The sequence below is a fragment of the Rana temporaria genome, chromosome 13 (assembly GCF_905171775.1).
Source record: "Rana temporaria chromosome 13, aRanTem1.1, whole genome shotgun sequence".
NCBI lineage: Eukaryota > Metazoa > Chordata > Amphibia > Anura > Ranidae > Rana > Rana temporaria.
This window is the reverse complement of record NC_053501.1, coordinates 53,954,381-53,970,752: the sequence shown is the minus strand read 5'-3', so window position 1 is coordinate 53,970,752 and position 16,372 is coordinate 53,954,381. Positions and strand designations below refer to the sequence as shown.

Below are 16,372 nucleotides of genomic sequence, written 5' to 3'. Positions count from 1 at the left end.
GTACGTGTTGTACGTCACCGCGTTTAAGAACGACAAGATTTTGTCTTGACAGTGTGTACGCAAAGAAAGCTTGACAAGATCCTCGACAAGCCTGACAAGAACCTCGTCGAGAAAAACGACGTTTCATTTACAACGAGGTTCTCGGTCGTGTGTACAAGGCCTAACAGATAGTCTTGTTTGGACTAAAAGATCAAAATGCTTCTAATGCCACAACGCACAAGGCACTTCATAGTGATGCGCCTGCCACACAGTGCATAGTTTTAGCACAGATCACTGTATTAGTGTCACTGGTCCCCAAAAAAGTGTCAAAAGTGTCAGTTAGGTTCTGATTTGTCCGCCGCAATGTCGCAGTCCTGCTTAAAATTTACAGATCGCTGCCGTTACTAGTAAAAAAAAAAATCCATAAAAATATTCCATTGCTTGTAGAAACTATATGTTTTGCTCAAACCAATCAATATACACTTATTGGATTTTTTTTACCAAAAAATATGTAGCAGAAAACAAATTGGCCTAAATTGATGAAGAATTTCGATTTTTTTTATTGGCTATGTATTATAGTAAAAAATCTTTTTTTTTTCAAAATTTACACTTTGTTTATAGTGCTAAAAAAAAAAAACGCAGAAGAGATCAAATTCCACCCAAAGAAAGCTCTATTTGTGGGAAAAAAAGGACATACATTTTATTTGGGTACAGCGTTGCACAACCGCTCAAATTTCAGTTAATCAGTTGCCGGCCACCCGCTGCAGTTATACTGTGGCAAGGTGGCTCAGCTGAGCGAATTGTCGTAGGTATATGTCGCTCAAGCCCCGCCGCGATCGGATTCACTACAGAACCGATCGATCTACAGGTCCGGGCCAATGATTTCTTTCCTGGACCTGCTGATCGGTTCTGGCGAATAAAATGCCTCCTCTACCTGTGTAATGTAAACACAGGCCGAGGAAGTAATGTCATCTACCCTCAGCCCTTTTTGTTTCCAGCGAGAAGACATCTACTGTGAGTACACCAAGCACTAAACTGACAGCAGTACACGTAGGCACACTTTTAACCCCCTGATTGTGCCCCCAGTGAACCCTGGCATTTTTCAGATTTTTCACTGATCACTGTATTGGTGTCACTTGTGACACTAAACAGCATTAGGGTAGTTAGTGACAGTTAGTGGTAGGCCCAGGGAGGTTTAGGGCAATCCCCATATAGCCTCTAATAAAGGCTTAACCCCTTGATCACCCCCAGTTAACCCTTTCACTCCCTGTCATTAGTATAGTGTACAGATCTTTTTTCTGATCACTGTATAAGTGTCAAGCCTCGTACACACGACCGAGGAACTCGACGGGCAAAACACATTGTATTCCTCATCGAGATCCTTTTATGCTTTTGAGGAACTCGACAAGCCAATTTTCTCCATTCCCGTCGAGGAAATAGAGAACTTGCTCTCTTTTTGGCTCGTCGAGTTTCTCTGCAGTTTCCTCGACGAAAATGTACACATGACCGGTTTCCTCGGCAAAAAAATATCTACCAGCAAGTTTCTTGCTGGTTTTTGCCGAGAAACTCGGTCGTGTGTACGAGGCCTCACGGGTTAGCTAGTTTCAGGCCTCGTACACACGGCCGAGGAACTCGACGTGCCAAACACATCGAGTTCCTCGGCCAGTTCAGCCCTGAAGCCGCCGAGGAGCTCGGCGGGACGAGAGCTCCCATAGAACAACGAGGAAATAGAGAACATGTTCTCTATTTCCTCGCCGAGGTCCTCGTCGGCTTCCTCGGCCGAAAGTGTACACACGGCCGGGTTTCTCGGCAGAATTCAGCCAGAAACTCGGTCGGAAGCTGAATTCTGCCGAGGAAACTGGTCGTGTGTACGAGGCCTAAGTCAGTTTGGTGTCAGCATCAGCAATCCTAGACAGCGTCAGATTTGAACCCTTTGATTGCCATAAGCACTAACACACACGCACACACCATACACCTCCTATACTAGAATAGTGTTTGAACGGATCAATATCTTTGATCCGATCAGATCTATACTAGCATTCCCAGTATTATAGTGTTCCCAAAATGGCGGCATTGGCAGGATCAGCCCAGACACCTGCCAGCACCTGCGTTTAGCCCCTTCTCCCAGCCCAGCCCATTGTAGCGAATCAAGCAGTCTCTGACAACCAGGTGCTTTTTTTGCCTGTGAGTCCCACTAGCTGTACCTATAAATTTAGTGGCCAAAATGTCCAAACAGAGGTATGCTAGTGAAGAGGCCTACACAATGCTGCACATGACAGATGAGAGAGAAGGGGAAGCCTTACTGTGAGGCCTCGTACACACGACCGAGTTTCTTGGCAAAAACCAGCAAGAACCTTGCTGGGAGATATTTTTTTGCCGAGGAAACCGGTCATGTGTACATTTTCGGCGAGGAAACTGTCGAGAACCTCGTCGAGCCAAAAAGAGAGCAAGTTCTCTATTTCCTCGACGGGAGTTTGATTTGGCTCGTCAAGATCCTCGACGGGCTGGTTTTCGATGAGAAACTCGGACATCTGTATGCTAAGAAACCCGCACTTGCTCAGATTAAAGTATGAGACGGGAGTAAAAGTAGCATTTGTAATGGAGATAACACATTTTTAAAGCTGTAACAGACTGAAAAGTGCAAATCGTCTCTTACCAAACTTTTATTTAACACGCAAACACATGAAATTAGCAAAAGCAGCCCCAAGAGTTTAGCCAGTGGAATCGAACTTCCCCTGCCGTTGTATGTGTTGTATGTCACCGCGTTTGAGAACGAGGAGATTTTGGCTTAACTGTGTGTACGCAAAGCAAGCTTGTCGAGTTCCTTGACAAGCCTAACAAGGAACTCGACGAGGAAAACAATGTATTTCGCCCGTCGAGTTTCTCGATCGTGTGTACGAGGCTTTTAGATTCAGGCTCAGTATTCAAACCTGTAGAGAGCAGCAGCACCCTGACAGATAGCTCAAAAGACAGAGTAGTGGTCCCTGCTGAGGTCAGGCGTACCCGACCCCATTCTTCTGTTGCTGAGGTGCAACCACTGCATGGTTCTTGTATGCAGCAGAGAGCCCGTACAAGTGCTGCTCAACCTTCTGGTGAACTGGTAAGCACCAGCGGACTAGTATGTCCTGTTCGTAGACAAACCAGCACTGCAGTAAAACTTGGTGACATGGCGAGTCCCATAAGTGCAGTTCAAGCTGGTGTGGTGGCTAGCACAAGCAGTGTTCCACAGCCACCAATAATTCAAAGACAGGCCTGTAGAGCCCATAGTGCCCTTCCTGATGCACTTGCAAATTTTGATTGTCAGCCCATCCCTTCTGCATCGCCTGTACTTCCCCCATTCATTGGCCAACCTGGAATGTATGTGGAAACAGCGGATTTTACTTCCCTTGACTTTTACAAGCTGTTTTTCACAGGAGATCTGTACTGATCTATTGTGGACCAAAGCAATTTATATGCTGGTCAATTTATCGCCGCAAATTCAAATTTGACCCTTGCCAGAGAATTTGTCTGGAAACCTATAACGGTTCCCGAATTTAAGAACTTTCTGGGCCTATCCCTCATGGGCATTACTAAAAAGTGTGAGTTGCGGTCATTTTGGTCCACTAACCCAATTCACTATATGCCTGTTTTTTGCTGCCATGACCAGGACTAGATACGAGCAAATCTTGCGGTTCATGCACTTCAACGACAATGAACTCTGTCGTCCTCAGGGTGACCCTGAGGCTCCACAAATTCGGCCCTGATTAAGTTTTCTGGCCGCCTTGCTTTCAAACAGTATATTCCATGAAATCAACATGCCTCTCAGCAAATAGCTTGGGGTGTCTACTCTACAAAATTGTGTCATTTGGGGGGGGGGGTGTTTTGTGCTATCTTGACATTTCAGGGCCTCTGAAGCTGTGATAGATAGTGAGGATGTGAAAAGAGAAATTTACACCCTTTGAAATCCTGACGGTGGCGATTGGTTTTCGTGGTCTTGTAGGCCCCCAGAAATTCTCACACATGTGGTACCCACATACTCAAGAGAAGCAGCAGAATGTATTTTGGGGTGTAATTCCACATATACCCATGGCATGTGTAAGCAATATATAATTTCAATGACAACTTGTGACAAAATAAATGAAATATTCAATGGGCTCAACATGCCTCTCAGCAAATTCCTTGGGGTGTCTACTTAACAAAAAGGAGTAATTTAGGGGGGTTTTGTACTGCCCTGACATTTTAGCAACTCAAGAAATGAGATAGGCAGTCATAAACTAAAAGTTGCGTAAATTCCAGTAAATGTACCATAGTTCGTAGACGCTATAACTTTTGCACTAACCAATCAATATATGCTTATTGAATTTTTTTTTCTATGACAAAAATAGAGTTTATTGGATTTGATTTATGACAAAAAGTCGAAAATATATATTTTTTTCACAATTTTCGGTCTTTTTTTTTTTTTGTTTAGATCGCAAAAGATAATAAAAATCCCAGTGGTGATCAAATACCACCAAAAGAAAGCTCTATTTGTGGGGAAAAAAGGACGCAAATTTCATTTGGGTGCAGCATTGCACGACCGCGCAATTAGCAGTTAAAACAGCACAGTGCCAAATTGCAAAAAGTGCCCTGGTCATTAAAGCGAAAGTCTGCCAACCCCTGCAAAAATTAAAAGCCAGCAGCTACACATACTGCAGTTGCTGACTTTTAATAATAGGACACTTACCTGTCCTGGAGTCCAGCATGTTTCCATCAGCTGTCAGGTGCTGCCGCAGCCATTGCGGGTAGGTGAACCCGGAAGTACAGCATTACAGCTTCACGCAGGGTCCCTACTGCACATGTGCGAGGCACCTCTGCACTCTCCTACTGGCCCGGCTGCGGGGGAAGGATGAGGGAGCCAGGCTGATGTAATTTGCCATGGCTTGGTCTCCCAAGAGTGGGGACAGGATACCAGTCAACAGTGTTGTAAGTAACGGCGTTTAAATAAACGCCGTTACGTAACTATTGGCCTCCTGAGGGTAACTAGTAATCTACCAGATTACTTTTACCCTCTCGGCAACGCCGTTCCCATCACATGGGCGTCGTTACCGAGATTACATTGTGCGCGCGGGGGGGGCAGTCCGGGGCCGGGCAGACTCTGGGGTCATGTCTCATCACGTCTGTGATGACTGTGAGTGTCTGCGGGATGGAGCTGGCCAGTAGATTGTGATTGGGTGAGGGACGGGTCACTTACACTGCACATCATCTTCTGATTCGTCGCCGGCGGGTCATGTGTCGGTCGGACTTGTGACTCGTCTTGGGTGGGTGGTGCTGGCGCATGCACGCGCCTGGAGTCTCCCACCTGCAGTGTCGTGTGTCGAGGCCCGAGGGAGTCTGGCGCTGTACTCCTCCTCACCTGAGTCACTGACTCTCACTCCCAGCCGCTGACATCTCCCGCCCTGTCCTCCGCGGAGGCTCCGCTCCACCACACCGGTCGGCGGTCCGGACTCTGGGATACCTCCTCCTGACTCCGTCCTGACTGAGGCTAGAGCGCAAGCAGAGACAGCACCGACCGACTGTGGCCCCTGCGCAGCCAGAGCCAGGTGAGGAGCCGAGCCGAGGATCGGATTGGGAGGGGGGGGAGCGGCCTAGCCCAGCCCAAGGCCTTAGGCCTGGTGTGGCAAAATAAGAACTTTGTCCTGCAACTGGCTGAGCTGACTGACTGCCTGATATTGCTTGTAGCTTAAAAGACTCCAACTATCTGTCTATATAACAGCCTGTTATATATTTATAGACAGATAATTGGAGTCTATTAAGCTTTACCAGCAATATCAGGCAGTCAGTCAGCTCAGCCAGTTGCAGGACAAAGTTCTTATTTTGCCACACCAGGCCTAAGGCCGCCTTACTAATATCACTGCCAGAGATTTTTTTTTTTTTTAAATAGCTGCAGACTGGGGGTGTGGGTGTAAAGAATTGGACTTCTTTGTATTGATGGCTGAATTAGCAGGGAGTGCCAGGGACAGCGATGAGCAGAGCACAAGTAATTAGGGTGTGCTGCCTGGGCACACCCCGCATGTCAGTATTGCTGGCGCAGCCTGGGCAGTGGGCACTGGGGCAGGTGGAGTTGATATAATTAATTGTACACAGTATTGCATTTGCTGGGCCTGCCTGGGCATGTGGAGCGGTTCCGGTGGACTGTCATACATGCCCAGCAAATGCAATACTGTGTACAATTATTAATATCATCATCACACTCCACCTGCCCAGCAATACTGTACAATATAGATTCAGTGTGCAGTGCAGCAGTGTCACTCTCTATATTGTACAGTATTGCTGGGCAGGTGGAGTGTGATGATGATATTAATAATTGTACACAGTACGAAATGTTCTAAAATACTGTATATAGTGTTTTTATTCTTCAATCAGTTAATATAAACATCTTTGATATTAAAGATGTTATAGAACGTAATTGCATTGTAGAATATAAAAAAAAAAACTCAGTTACTTTTCCGAGTAACTAGTTACTTTGCTAATAAAGTAACTGAGTCACTAACTCACTTACTTTTTCGGTCAAGTAACTTGTAATTGTAACTAGTTATTTTTTTAAAGGAAGATGAACAACACTGCCAGTCAAAGACCTGTATCTGCCCCCCCCCCCCGAAAGGTGCCAAACGTGGCACCGGAGGGGGGAGGGGGGACAAATGAGTGGAAGTTCCACTTTTGGGTGGAACTCCACTTTAAGGGGTTAAAACCTTCCGGTCCCTAAGTGGTTAAAGTAACGTAGTGCCGTATCGCAAAAAATGGCCTGATCTTGAAGGGGGTAAAACCTTCCAGGGCTGAATTGGCCAAAGAGAGCGTCTTTCCAGATTGTCAGCTCTTTTCATATAGAGGAGGTATAGCTATATAGAGTTATTAGCAGTCACAGGCCTTGTACACATGACCGAGTTTCTCAGCAAAAACCAGCAAGAAACTTGCTGGGATTTTTTTTTTGCCGAGGAAACCGGCCGTGTGTACATTTTTCGACAAGGAAACTGTCGAGGATCCCGTCGAGCCAAAAAGAGAGCATGTCTTATTTTTCCTCGACGGGAATGGAGAAACTTGCCTTGTTCCTCGACAGCCTAACAAGGAACTCGAAGAGGAAAACGATGTGTTTCGCCCGTCGAGTTCCTCGGTTGTGTGTACGAGGCTTAACACACAAAAGATAGTTAATGTTGAACTCCAGGCAATAAACACCCATTATTGTGGATATGTAGTCATTTCAAAATAATTATTTTTATTTTTAAATGCATCTAATAAGTAAGTTCCTTAATATGACTTGCTATAAGTCTCTTGCGCACTAACAGCACAGAATTTCAAATCCTTGGTCAGGTAGAACAGCCCAAATACATGTATTTCTGCTGTGAATTTAGCTCTTTGCCTGGGGTTTAGCTTTAATTAGCCTGCCCGTTGCTCCGAATATACTATTGTACCATAAGAATACATTGATTCAGAAATCCCAGCCTCTCTATAAATACTACACGTAATCTCTTTTGATGTATTGATGTTGACCTCAAGCGGAGAATTGATCTTGTCACTATTTCAATTGCACTCCTATAGATAAGTAGAAGAACGGAGTAGGAATTCATATCATGACAATTACTGACAGAATGTAAGGAACAATCATGGGGGAGTATAGCAAGTCAATATGCCAAGTGTTTCTGTATCAGTGCAGAGATTGCATCCTCATAATGGTGGACAGCAAGGTACAAGAGTTTTAGGATAATTATAAGAATTATTGACTGAATAATTTCACTACATGTTTCAATTCATCTTTTGGTGCTGACATTGCGAAATCCATACTACCGATACATATCCTGATAACACTTTGATGATTGTTGCTTTTTACTAAACACTATTGGTAACGGATTGCTACAGCATGGTTATTTAAACTCCAATCAAAAACCCAGCAAACATATCAGGCTGTGTGTTTTATCTCATGTTTGTGTCTTTTTACAGTATTTTGAGCTTTACAAGTATCTCTGCTTTAACGCAAACCCAAAAACAAAAATGCAACCTCGATGTGGTGGCTGCCTTTTCTGCCTTCTTTCCTTTATTTTCATCTGCCAGTAACATGGTAACAAGGCTCACATGTATCTTTGGAGGAGCAGCATTGTCCCCCTAGACTGCTCATCTGATTTTACTACAAACACCTCCCCCTTCTTCATCTCAATTATGTACAGGCATTGCTTTGTAGTTCACAAATGATAACTAAGAAAGCTGGTAATATTGTTTGTGGTTTCTGCTCAGTTCACAGGAAGTTATATACAGTAGGCACACAATTTCTTACAATACTAACAGTCAATTTTCTGCACAAAATGTACTAAGCCTTAAAAAAATTAAAAATAAAATGTAATAATAAAAAAATAAATAAACAAAAAGAAGGCTTTACAGAGTATCTAAACCCAAAAATAAAAACGAATAGCTGGATTCAGGTAGATGAGCCTAACGTTAGGCAGGCTTAGCGTATCACATATATACGCTATGCCGCTGTAAGTTACAGAGGCAAGTGCTGTATTCACAAAGCACTTGCTGTTGTAATATTAATATAGATATGTAGGTATTGTAAAATATTGTGGTATATGAAAGGCACAGTATATATAGGTTTACATACAGGCATTCAAGGTTACACATCAAAGGGGTTAGTGGTCAAACGACACGTATCAAAAGGACTCTTTGATGTGTTAATCTTATCTAAGAAGACCTAGGTGTGTGGCCTGGTACTTCCTTACATAAGGAAGTGTTTATTAATGTTAATTAGACTTGGTGGGATATTCATTCAATGGGAACATTTGGTTGACCCCCCCCCCCCCCTTCCAGTGTGAGTCCAATATTTGAAGGACTCAAGCTGGCATTCAAGGAGTCTTGGCTAGTCTTGTCTTGTCACTCTATGATGAACATTGCACAGGTCTAGGAGAAGATGGGATTCTGAATTATACTCTGTTGGATTCTTGTATCGTCTATGGACTTTGCATGTTATTGGAAGATCCATTAAATGTGTTCTCTGGAGAACCTGGTGTGAGTTGCTGCGGAACAACCTAATTTACTCTCTGACTTCAGTACATTGGATCTTATGGTTCTGTGTTGGACACTATACCAGATTACTACATTGGTGCCGTTCAAGAGACCAGAAGCACATTTTCAGGACTTAGTAACAGAAGTCGGTGATGATGAAAAATCCTGTGAGGCCTTGTACTCACGGCAGGACATGTCCGATGAAAACGGTCTGCAGACCGTTTCCATCGGACATGTCTGGCCGGGGACTGCCCGGGGACTTCTGTTCGATGGCTATACACACCATCGAACAGAAGCCCGCGCGTAAACATTACGCGGGGCGTGTCCGCGGTGTCGCCGCGTCGATGACGTGGTGTCGCCGCGACAATGACGCGGCGACGTGGGCGGGCCGCCTTAAAAATGCTTCCACGCATGCGTCGAAGTCATTCGACGCATGCGAGGGATGCGGGCGGCAGGACATGTACGGTAGGTCTGTACAGACGACCGTACATGTCCGGGCGGACAGGTTTCCAGCGGACTGTTTTAAAACAAGTCCGGGAAACAGTTGTCCGCTGGAAACCTGTCCGATCCGTCCCAAAATGGTCCGCTCGGGCCAACACACGGCCAAACATGTCTGCTGAAACTGGTCTGCGGACCAGTTTCAGCAGACATGTTTGGTCGTGAGTACGGGGCCTGAGTTGGACAGAAGTCTGATGGAGACCCAAGAGCAGTGCTGTGACTCTAATGTCTGGTTGTGACATAAGAGAGTCTGATATACAAGACTAAACAAGTTTGGAACCCCAGAATTATTCTCTGGAGACTGGAAACTGAAGAAAGAAGGGACTGCCGTGTACTAGAAGACGGGAACTGGCAAGGTGAAGCTTCAAATGCGGTGAGTAAAATATTTCCTTTATCTTAAATTATTAGTACTTTAGTCAAAATGCTTACTCAGTGTGAAGCTAGTGTCAGTTCTGATAAAGTTAACAGATGGGTATTAAAATGTATTAAGCGTCATGGCGGTCCTTATGAAATGCCAGAAAAATGTAAGCAGACGTGGACTATGATGAAGGAATTTTTAGAGGAAAGTGTTTTTGATAGCAAAATTTCAGAAAGTAAAAGAAAAGGTTGTATTGTGCAGGGCTTGTTATCTTGCTGTTTAAAAATGGAAAGTTCTTTGAATGATAAAGTTGAGGAAATTGCGCAGTTACAGAGTGCAGTTGATAATAGCCATAAAATGTGTCAGAGGTTACAAAGCCAATCAGAAACTGGGACAGTAAATTTAAAATTGCATGCAGTTACCATTGGTGGAGCTTTGCTTGAGAAATCTAAACGTTGTGATGAATTATCAGAGGAAAATGAGAGATTAAAATTAAGAATTATGGAATTGGAGAAGAGATCTCAGGAATGCAGATGTGCATCAAATCTTGGATTAAGCAATCTGCAGCAAAATACAAACGTTCTATCAAATGAAACAGAATCTCATATTAAATCTGATAATTCATTGCCAGCCGCACCCACTGTGACCACCATGGTTTATAACAATAAAAATACAGGTGAAGTTCAGGTTGTAATGAAGCATTTAAAACCAAAAGAACTGGATGCAATTCTTAAAGAAATAGGAATGGTTCCCTGCCATGATTTAAACAAATTTTTAAAATGGTTTTGTGACTTGCAGAATGTCATAGATTTGTACAATCTCAACCCATCGGACTTGGAAAGAGTTTTGCAACATTCTATAGGGAAAAGTCTTTGGTTGAGGATCAAACAGATCTGTCTTCAGCCTCTGAGGACAAGGGACATATTACTGGAGTTATTATGTGTTCTGTACGGAGTGCGTTCTGATGTTACGATTCATGGGAAGATTGATCAAATGCAGGGTGAATCTCCCTATGAATTGTCGCACAGGATATATACTATTATGGAATTGTTGGTTGGTAATAATCTTGCATTTGAGCGGGGAGGCTTGATACATATCAGTATGTTTCTAGATGCTTTGCATGAAGATATCAAACAAGATATTTTATTGGTTACCCCGAATCCTCACGATTTAAAAGACATATTATTGAGAGCAGATCATTTATGGAGAAGGTCAAATGAGCAAGCTGTCAGAATTGATGTAGCCACATTGTTTAGGACAAACACTGAACAGAAAGATCAGAAGATAATATCTAATGATCACATCAAAAGGGGAAACTCTGGGTCAAACATAGGCTATATTAACATGAAAAACAGAGCTGGCCAAAATAATAATAAGAAAAGGACCTGGATACCATTTCCTCAGTTAAAACAGAAATATGACCACCTGAAGATTGAGTATGATAAGATGAAAATAGAATATCACACACTATTAGAACAGTTGAATGGTACAGATCTGTTTTTGAATGAAAATGACACTTCTATAGCAGTGGGGGTGAATTAGCTTTAAAGTGTAAACATGTAAATAGTTCTTTGTTTAAGGTCTTTGCTAATGAGATTTTGTCTGAGAGTTTTTTGTCTTTCAGGTACGTTGCTGGAGATATGCATTTGCATGTAAAAAGCAGGAGTAATTGTTGACTAGTGGGGGAGAGACACTGAATGGACAATGTCACTATACAAGAAATTATAAAGAATTCATGGACACTCTCTCAATTTTCATCAAGCAATGGACTTTTTTTTTGAACATTCCAAATTTTTTTTTTCTCTTCATTTTTTTATTTTATTTTCAATGGACTTACCCAACGCCCTATTTTTTCATTTTCTCCCTTTCCCCGATATATTTTGCTTTTTTTATTATGTTTTATTTCTTGAACTTAATCTTAAAACCAGAGCGAAGCATTTAAATCTAGAATAATGTTATAACATCTGTACATATGACATAATGCATATTGATATCAATATATTTACATCTGAGGTGATGTTGCACAATTGGCTGGGCATAGCATACATTATAGTAGGTTGGGTGGTTTTCCTAAATTTATAAGAGGGGTGAGTGAAATTCATCACTCTAATCATGATTTGAAACATTGTTGAATCAGTTATTTATAATATGCTGAAGGCTATGACACATATGGATGAAAGAGACCTTTCTACTCTTCATAAAAAATACTGGCAAGAATTTCCACTGCTGATTTGTCTGCACAGAAGATCTGATAAACACTGATGTCAAGCTGATAATATCTATACCGTCGCATGGGGGAATATATATATATATATATATATGTTGGCATACCATTCTGTGGAATTATGGACTGAATGATACAAAACAGCTCTATTAAAGGCAACAAGGGTTCAGCCTACAGCACGTTACGGAAGCAAATTGCTGCTGGCAATCAACAAATTCAGAATATTGAAGGTTTAAATGATTGAAGGTGTCAAGTGCAAGAAAATAGTTTGCAGCACAGAATTGTTACTGCCGGTCCGGATCCAAACCTTTTTGACCTTGAAAGGGACTGCTGATACATTAATGGTTCTTCTTACTACAAAGATGGAAGATGGAAGAATTTCAGGAATTGCTGGTGTTTGTGTAAAAGCATCTTTAAAAATGAAAACTTTGAGCCTGGAGATGAGAGAATCCTGGACTTATGTGGATTGGACCTCCCAAAACATACCAAGCTTTACTTTCAGTGAGATGGTGAAAGATGTGAAGTCTGAATGGACGGTGACATCAGCTCGGTTTTGCACAATATTCAAGATCGTGATGTGATTTACAAAACAAGGAGCAATCTTTGAAATGAGGCCTAACAGCTATACTGGCCACAAATGTTTACTGAATCCTTTTCCAGTCATGGTCTAAAGTTATATTATCTAATAACTGTTTCATGGGGATATTTTAGAGGTTGGTGAAGAGAGATGTAACCAATCTGAACTTAATATTTCATGTGAGCCGTTGTAAAGCATCCAATACCTCAAACCATAATGACATTTAATGTTTGATTTATGAGTCAGTTCTAGTAGTTAGAACCGACTCAAGTGGGGGAATATGTTGTAATATTAATATAGATATGTAGGTATTGTAAAATATTGTGGTATATGAAAGGCACAGTATATATAGGTTTACATACAGGCATTCAAGGTTACACATCAAAGGGGTTAGTGGTCAAACGACACGTATCAAAAGGACTCTTTGATGTGTTAATCTTATCTAAGAAGACCTAGGTGTGTGGCCTGGTACTTCCTTACATAAGGAAGTGTTTATTAATGTTAATTAGACTTGGTGGGATATTCATTCAATGGGAACATTTGGTTGACCCCCCCCCCCCCCCCTTCCAGTGTGAGTCCAATATTTGAAGGACTCAAGCTGGCATTCAAGGAGTCTTGGCTAGTCTTGTCTTGTCACTCTATGATGAACATTGCACAGGTCTAGGAGAAGATGGGATTCTGAATTATACTCTGTTGGATTCTTGTATCGTCTATGGACTTTGCATGTTATTGGAAGATCCATTAAATGTGTTCTCTGGAGAACCTGGTGTGAGTTGCTGCGGAACAACCTAATTTACTCTCTGACTTCAGTACATTGGATCTTATGGTTCTGTGTTGGACACTATACCAGATTACTACACTTGCGTCCTAAGTTAAGGCGGCATAGCGTAAATGTGCCAGCCTAAGCGCGCCTAATTCAAATTGTGAAGAGGTGGGCGTGTTTTATGCTAATGAATCGTGACCCGACGTGATTGACGTTTTTTACGAACGGCGCAGAGCCGTCCGTGGACATATCCCAGTGCGCATGCTCCAAATTACGCCGCAAAGACTTATTGGTTTCGTCGTGAACGTAAATTACGCCCAGCCCCATTCACGGACGACTTACGCAACGTAAAAATTTTAAAATTTGACGCGGGTCTGACGTTCATACTTAACATTGGCTGCGCCATCTTTTTGGTGGAATATCTTTAGGCCTGAAAACGGCTTACGTAAACGGCGTATCTTTACTGCGACGGCCGGGCGTACAGTCGTGAATAGGCGTATCTCGCTGATTTACATATTCTAGGCGTAAATCAGCGTACACGCCCCTAGCGGCCAGCGTAAATATGCAGTTAAGATATGACAGCGTAGAAGACTTACGCCGGTCGTATTAAGCGTATCTCAGTTTGAGCATACGCTTAAATTTACGACGGCGCAGATTCAGAGTTACGACGGCGTATCTACTGATACGCCGGCTGAACTCTCTCTGAATCTGGCTATAAATATATTGCAGCTTACTAATCTATAAAAGTTAGGGGCTGCAATTGTTTTTTTTTAGGCTTTTTATCATCTATTTTAATCTAGTAATTCAACCTGTAACATACTTCATGACTAAGACCCGGTTCACACTGGGGCGACTCGTCAGGCGACGCAGCCGCCTGACAAGTCGCGTCCCATTCTAGCGAATAGAACCGTTCTAATAGGAGCGACACAAGTCGCTCCGACTTAGAAAAAGGTTCTTGAACTACTTCGGGTGCGACTCGGGGCGACCTGCATTGACTTCTATACAGAAGTCATTTTGCAAGTCGCCTTAGATGTCGTCTTCATGTCGCCTGGCCGAGTTGCCCCCGAAGTCGTGCCGCCCCTGTGTGAACCGGCTCTTAGGGTACCTCCACTAAATGAAGGAGCAATGGAGCCACCATTGGACAGCAGCAATGTCAACTTGTAGAGAGGCGGGTATTGTTAGACATAACAGATTTAGATGAACTTGACTAACAAATTAGTTAACTCCAGATAAGACTTTTTAAAGGGTTAGCTCACCTTTACATAAGAACTGTGACTTAATACCGGACCCCTCCTTACATCCCCCCATCCCAATCCTTGCTATACTTACCTACGGTGATCCTCAGCTGTCACCCGCAGCTGGTCCATCGGTTCAGGGCTAGCAGTCATGGCCAGGATGGACCAGCTGGATTTTGATTGGTCAGTACCAACCCATGGACATCGCTGGCCAATCAGAATCCATCTGGTCAATCCTGGCAGCACTGGATGGAGAAGAGAAAGAGCAGTGGGGATAGAAAGTCCCTGGACCTGTGGAGTGACTGTGAGTGCCCTGACAGCTGAGCATTGCCATAGGTAAGTACAGCCGCTGGGTTGTGGGGATGGTCCAGTGTTAGGTCATATTTACAGTTTTTTCTTTTTGTAAAGGCAAACTAACCCTTTAACCACTCGAGGACCGCCTAACGCAGATATACGTCGGCAGAATGGCACGGCTGGGCACAGGCACATACAGGTAAGTTGCCCTTTAAGTGCCCAGCCGTGGGTCGCACGCGCATCGCCAGCGGCGCGCTCGCGACCCGGTCCGAAGCTCTGTGCCTGCGGGACCCACGGACCCAATCACCGCTAGTGTCCTGCGATCGGGTCACAGGAGCTGAAGAATGGGCAGAGGTGAGTATAAACAAACCTTCCCGTTCTTCTCTGTGGCTTGTCATTGATCGTCTGTTCCCTGTTATAGGGAACGACGATCAGTGAAGTCACACGTCCAGCCATGCCCCCCTACAGTAAGAATCGCTCCCTTAGGGCACACTTAACCCCTTAGCACCCCCTAGTGGTTAACCTCTTCACTGCCATTGTCATTTTCACAGTTATCAGTGCATTTTTATAGCACTTTGCGCTGTGAAAATGACAATGGTCCTAAAAATGTGTCAAAAGTGTCCGATGTGTCCGCCATAATGTCGCAGTCATGAAAAAAATCGCTGATCGCTGCCATTACTAGTACAAAATAAAAATTAATAATAAAAATTCCATAAAACTATCCCCTATTTTGTAAACACTATGGGCCAGATTCTGGTAGAAGTGCGGCGGCGTAACGTTTTGTAGATACGTTACACCTCTGCAAGTTTTCATCGCAAGTGCCTGATTCACAAAGCACTTGCGATGAAAACTACGCCGGCGGCCTCTGGCGCAAGGCGGGCCAATTCAAATGGGCGTGTGCCATTTAAATTAGGCGCGCTCCCGCGCCGGACCTACTGCGCATGCTCCGTTTCTTAACTCCCGCCGTGCTTTGCGCGCGGTGACATCATTTTTTCGAATGGCGACGCGCGTAGCGTAATTCCGTATTCCCGGACGGCTTACGCAAACAACGTTATTTTTTAAATTTCGACGCGGGAATGACGGCCATACTTTAGACAGCAATACATTTGCTGACTAAAGTTAGGGCACCTAAAACGACGACTAACTTTGCAACGGGAAACTAGACTAGCGGCAACGTAGCGAACGCGAAAATCCGTCGTGAATCGCCGTAACTCCAAATTTGCATACCCGACGCTGGTTTACGACGCAAACTCCCCCCAGCGGCGGCCGCGGTACTGCATCCTAAGATCCGACAGTGTAAAACAATTACATCTGTCGGATCTTATGGATATCTATGCGTAACTGATTCTATGAATCAGTCGCATAGATAGAAACAGGGATACGCCGTCGTATCTCTTTGGTGAATCTGGCCCTATAACTTTTGCACAAATCAATCAAT

The 16,372-nt window shown here is 43.5% G+C and overlaps 1 protein-coding gene across 1 annotated transcript in view; it reads right to left on the bottom strand.

The window, feature by feature from the left end:
• The window catches only part of LTK (leukocyte receptor tyrosine kinase), a 292,808-nt gene that overhangs the window by 38,253 nt on the left and 238,183 nt on the right, over positions 1–16,372 (bottom strand). The window lies entirely within an intron of this gene.